Source organism: Diplotaxodon limnothrissa, linkage group LG7 (assembly GCF_057381915.1).
Source record: "Diplotaxodon limnothrissa isolate DT_005_m linkage group LG7, D_limnothrissa_male_GT1.1, whole genome shotgun sequence".
NCBI lineage: Eukaryota > Metazoa > Chordata > Actinopteri > Cichliformes > Cichlidae > Diplotaxodon > Diplotaxodon limnothrissa.
In genome coordinates, this window is record NC_140602.1 from 49,025,452 (window position 1) to 49,031,464 (window position 6,013).

The following is a 6,013-nucleotide window of genomic DNA, read 5'->3' on the forward strand; positions in this document are numbered from 1 at the left end:
CAACAATTCTGATGGCTATAGATCCAAACGGGACACAAAAAAAAAAAAAAAAAATATTGAAAAAAATTGAAAAAAATTGTATTGTTCGATACATATGCGTACCGAACCGAAAGCACTGTATCGAACGGTTCAATATCGATACGAATATCGTTGCACCCCTAATATATATATATATATATATATATATATATATGTGTGTATATATATATATGTGTGTGTGTGTGTGTGTGTGTGTGTGTGTGTTGTGCAACCAGACATTAATTGTCTTTCTATTGAATACAAATCAAAAAGCAAGGCCACTACACCATCCATTCTTTGTAAACTCAGAGTTGAAATGAATCTTTACAGCTTTACTTGTGTTCATAGAACAGTCTTTATGTCTAAATATTCATGCATTCTTTTATTTCTTTTCAGTCGCGCTATTTCCATTTGACTGCAGCACAGTAAATTAGTCATAGAGAGTGAGTTGACACCCACTTAAGACTAAAAACATTCTACAGAGATGATTCAACAACATCTTAGTTAAATATTATTTGAAACCCGTACAATATATGACAAATAGAAGGTAAGGTAAGATAAGATAACCTTTATTAGTCCCACACGTGGGAAATTTGTTTTGTCACAGCAGGAAGTGGACAGTGCAAAAGTTATGAAGCAAAAATTAGAATACAATAAGAATAAATACAGTACACAACTGTACAGAATAGAATAAAATAAAATACTATATACAGTAGAATAAAATAGAATAAAATATACAATAAGATAAAAATAGAATACAAATGCTATATACAACTGAGTAAAAATACAACGATGCCAGAAAAGATTATTGCACTTAGTGTTATTGCACATGTGTGGATGTGTGTGTTTGATCAGTTAAAGTCTTTATTGTGGAACTCCCCAGGTCACTGTTGATAAACACAAAAAAAAGGAACATCCCAAAATATAGGCTGAATTTTCTTAAATTAAATGTGAACAAGAGAAAGCCCAGGTAGAGAACTTAACAGGCTAAGGTTTATCAGTATTCTCAGCCAATAAAATACATATATTTTCTAAGGGTGTAGCCCAAAGCAGCACCTGCAAATTGCAGAAATGGGGTTTCAATGCTGTATACACATTAAAAAGCACAGTCAGATCCACTAACCCTATCTGAAGAGTGTAAACAATTCCACTCTCCATTGTAAGTGATGGGCCCACAAAAACCACAACCTGTGAAAGCCTCTCAGCTTTAAAAAGAACAGAGATTTGGAGAAAACTATCACTTTGTTAAGACCTTTTGCTGAAAGTTTGGTTTTAACCCCATATTTGAATGTTTAATTTCTGGTGAATATCATGTTTGTACCTGGCCACAACAGGCCAAGACAACAAATCTATAGGGTGCAAAGAATTTCCACTCACCAAGATATCCGGTTGTCTCACAAGGAGTAAACAACACAGCCACACACCTCCTGAGTCTGCTGGGTGGTTACAGCTGACAGTGGGGGCAAACCATTAGTGCCCTGCATGCTCCTTGTCACAGGGAATGTGACAACACCCCATGGTTTCATTGCCATTGGTTTACTCCCATAAAACATGAATAAAGCTGCCAGTGGTTCCTACCCCTGAATTACTGCCCCATACAGGCAGAAAGTAGTAAAACACAGATACAAAATATGTTACCACAAACATATATATTAAAATAAATAATGAAGGATTAAATGGGAACAGTTTTCCTTTGCTGTTATGGTTTTGTTATTGTAAGACTGGGAAATAGTCATAGTCATGTCAACTTTGGGATTCCTTGAATATCATATTGTGTTTTTATCAACCCACTCATTACGCCAAGTTCAGTCCATTTTGTTTTTTCGAAATTTGGGAACAGTGTTGCTGAGAGTGTAGTTAGAGTGTAACGGATGGCACAATTATAATAAATAGCACTAAGTAACAGGCCAGAACACTAGATCTCTTTTGAATGTCAGTGCAGGTCACTTGTTGTTTGCTTTGGATATAATAGAACAGACTGCTGAAAACTCACTAGTAAGTTTAATCAAATAGGTACAACTCTGATCATTTCCATTTTAACGCATACACAACGAAAATGTTAAAGAAAATGTAAATGAGTGTGATTCTAACTATTCTAACTCAATATGTGGTCAGAACCTAATGATTAAAATGCTTATGTTCATATGTTCACTCAGAGCTTCTTTTTAAACAAGCTTTGTGAATTTATAACTGCAACATTACCTCAATTCACCCATTGCTCCCAGTGTTGTGCTGGTGCTCCTTTTCCTACCTTCAAGTGAATTATGTGGAATAGATATACAGATTCTCACAAGAATCTATCGCGCTGTCCCTTTTTTTGCAACCTATTTTTGTCTGCAATTCAACACAGAATTCAGTCAGTATTTGTTGTATAAAAGGCCAGAGCTACTAACCCTTTATCTATCTGAATTCAATCTAGTAACCCATCAATGATTCAGCCTCTATTGACAACAACTAATGTTTTGAGCATTCAGTATAACCAGGAGATATCCAGGCAGAGACTACCTGTTCTGTGACCTGGCCATTGTTTACAACAACAGATAAATTGAAAATAGGAAATACAAAGCTAAGCCATCATCAGATGTTTGCTAATGGTTTCAAGATTTTATTATGGAAAATGCATCCCCCCCCCCCCCTTATGCTCCACATAGTGTTTACCTGCAAAGCCATTACTGCTTTGACCACTGAAAAAAAAAGTTAAAAAAACAACAACAAAACACTACCACTAATCTTGTCTCTTTCTAGCAGATATTAGTAGGTAAATACTGCTGTTCTATTTGACCATCATTCAGGGAAGAATAACCCAGTGACAATACTGGCAAAAAGAAAAATACCAAAATACCATGGTCCTGGGTCAGTGGTCCAGTGTTTTGATTTTTGGATCATTATTATTGAGTTTTGATTTCATCATGGTTCATGTCTACCAGTGTTTTGGTTTCCGTTTTGTATTTCTAGCACTCTAGTTCCTCTTTTGCTCTGTGAATTCTATTTCTTAGGTTTTGTTCCTGTGCCCCCGTGTTCAGTGTAGAGATGGACCGATCCGATATTACGTATCGGTATCGGTCCGATACTGACCTAAATTACTGGATCGGATATCGGAGAAAAATAAAAAATGTAATCCGATCCATTAAATATCACGAAAGCACCTCACAAAACTTGCAACACGCCGTAACTCACCTCAGAACGTTAGCACGTCGGAGCAGTATGCATCACGTGATAGAGCGGCTGTGGCATGCGGGACCTGTCGGTGGTCTGGATAGCATTTGGAGCTTCGCTAGCAACCCGGCATTTCATCTCCGACAAAGTTATCCCGAGAGAAGTAAAGCAAGTGTGTAAGTCCATCTCTGAATGTTTGTAAAGCATTCCTGCGTTAAGCTTAACAAGCGACTGCCTCTCCTGCTGCTACTTCAATGGTGAAACTGCTTAACGATCAGCTGATCGGCTTTTCTGTCGCGAGTCCGTGTCTCTAGTTTGCTTTTGGCCCACTTTGCACCAGAAAGAGGAAACCAGCGGCTGAACAACAGCAGCACGTTTAAGCTTGATCAGCTATTGTTAGAATGTATTTAATATTACTTTCTACTCCAGGATCTTTTTCTACGTAGCTGACGCTGGTAACTGTGCAGGGGCGGATCTAGCAAAGTTTAGCCAGGGGGGCCGATAGGGCATTAACAGGGAAAAGGGGGCACAAAGACATACTTTTCTTTCTTATTCTCATTTAAAATGTCTAGCTTTTAATAAATAATTATCTGACACCCAAACTTTTAATTTGATGTAAAATGAATAGAAGTCAATTACTGTATATAGTAACTATTAAGTCTAATATATATACCCTAGTAAGCTATAGTACTTTTTCCTTTGGGAAGGTACCATCTGTGCAGTCTGCAATTTTGTTGAAGAAAGATGTTGAATCTATTTAATATTTCTTGAAAAATAATTGATTTCTGTGCATTTTTTTTCACACTGCATCAAATTAAGGTTGATTACGTCGATTAAGCATCATGAGGTGGAGCGTGAGGGGTGGTTCCCTATTTTTTATTTATTTATTTTTGTTGTTGCTGGGAGTTGGAACCCTATTAGTTAGGTTGCTTAATATTTATGCTAAGTACTCTTTAAAATACCAGAATAGGGAGGATGGTGTAGGTTTAAGTTTATTAGATTGATCAGTATTGCTGAACTATGAAATATTTTTTTTTGCATACAGGTATAACAGAATAGCTTTAGTGTAGTTGTTGTTTTAAACTTGAGTATGAACTTATACAAAATGCAGCAAGATATTTAAAAAACAGTTTTGTTGATTAACCCTTTACAGCCGATCGGAGCGGGCACGCTCCATTTTGCGTAACTATTTTTAAATCACGGTAGCACTGCAACCACGTAAGCTAGCGCAATAATTTTTTTTGCATATGAAACCGGAGGAGTTGTACTTACATCTCATGCCATCAGCTTGTCCTAGGTCACAGTTTCCTTCCACATATAGCTTTGCAAAAACTGCATAAAAATCACTTGCAGCAACAAAAACATGATATTCCAGAAACACGCTTCGCCGATCCGATCAGCTGTTTGTAACATTTCCTACGTCCATCAGCGCGAACTATCACATGACCGCATGACCTGCCCGAAACCGGAAGTGACGTCATTTTGCGGAGATGTAGTTTTTTTACGATCGGGGCCTTATGAGCCTATACTTGTGTTTTAAAAAGTTATGTTTGAGTTTATGACTTTCTGTGTCGTTTCTGGGATGCTTAGGACTCATATTGCACTGCTGGAAATAGTTTATTTTGATGCATATGCTGTTATTTTGCAAATTTGCACTATAATATTTATTTTCGTTTTTCCTGCAGTATATAAAAATTGGTGTATTTCAAAAAGAAAACTATGAAGACACTCAAAATAAATTTCCTGTGGTGGGAAACTAGTTTGTGCAACTTTTTTGTATTTACAGTTTTGAGGGATGAGCCTCTTAAATTTCTCTAACTAGAAATATATGTTAAAAAAACAAAAACGATTTTCAATTTTTTAGTAGTTTATTGCACTTTTTTTACAATTTATGTAATTACTATGCACCTAATGCAGACATATTATTAAAGTTTGGGCTATAATGGTTGTATTGATGTATAGCAACTTGCAATGCTCCCAAAAATGGCTACACAGCATGTAAAAATATAATATAAGCTCTGGCGGACTTAGTTCTATGGTAGGTCTTAAAGGGTTAAAAAACACTATATCGGATTCATATCGGTATCAGCAGATATCCAAATTTATGATATCGGTATCGGTATCGGACATAAAAAAGTGGTATCGTGCCATCTCTAGTTTAGTGTACGTTTAGTTCAGTCTTCATGTTTATTATCTTGTTCCCGCAGTCAGTTGTGTCTCTTGTCACTCCTGGCCCTGTGTTCTGTGTTTCCTGTGTCCTGTATCAAGTCCGTGCCTCTGGGCCTGTTGTGTGTTTCCTATTTTATTTTAATAGTCCTTGTCCCTCGTCAGTGTATCTAGTTTTGCCTTCCCTTGTCTCTATATGTCTGATTAAACCCAGCTGTGTTCCCACCTATTTCCCATCCTCTCATATTCCTGCTTGTGTATTTTAGTTCTCAGTCTTCCTCTGCTCGGTGTCTTGTTGTACCTTTGCATTAGCTGTGTGTTCCTCACCCGTCATGTTTTGTTAGGTTATATCATGAACTCCCAGTGTAGGTCATTCTTCCTAGTTTGAGTTTGAGTCATGCATTATGTTCTCAGTTTGTTTTTTGCCAGCAAATAAAGCTGCCACCTTAAGTCACATATGCCATCTCTAGAGTCCTGCATTTGGGTCCTCCTCCTGCCTGCCACACAACTGAACCATGACAAATTCCAATCTCCATCACACCCCATCCCCATTTTATCAGCTGCAACTTTATGATCACAAGTATTACAATAGCCAGATGCATAAATAATAATATAAATAATTAGGTGTGTCTTATATAACCTTATTATTAGTATATGTGGTGGAACTACTCAG

General features: G+C 36.9%; 1 protein-coding gene across 2 annotated transcripts in view; it reads right to left on the minus strand.

The window, feature by feature from the left end:
• The window catches only part of LOC146629074 (uncharacterized), a 124,973-nt gene extending 121,393 nt beyond the window's left edge, over positions 1-3,580 (minus strand). For both annotated transcript variants that reach the window (XM_085359809.1, XM_085359808.1), the window contains exon 1: positions 3,196-3,580. The gene's annotated coding sequence lies outside the window, so the exon portion shown is untranslated. The remainder of the gene's footprint in view (positions 1-3,195) is intronic.
• Positions 3,581-6,013: the final 2,433 nt, after the last annotated feature.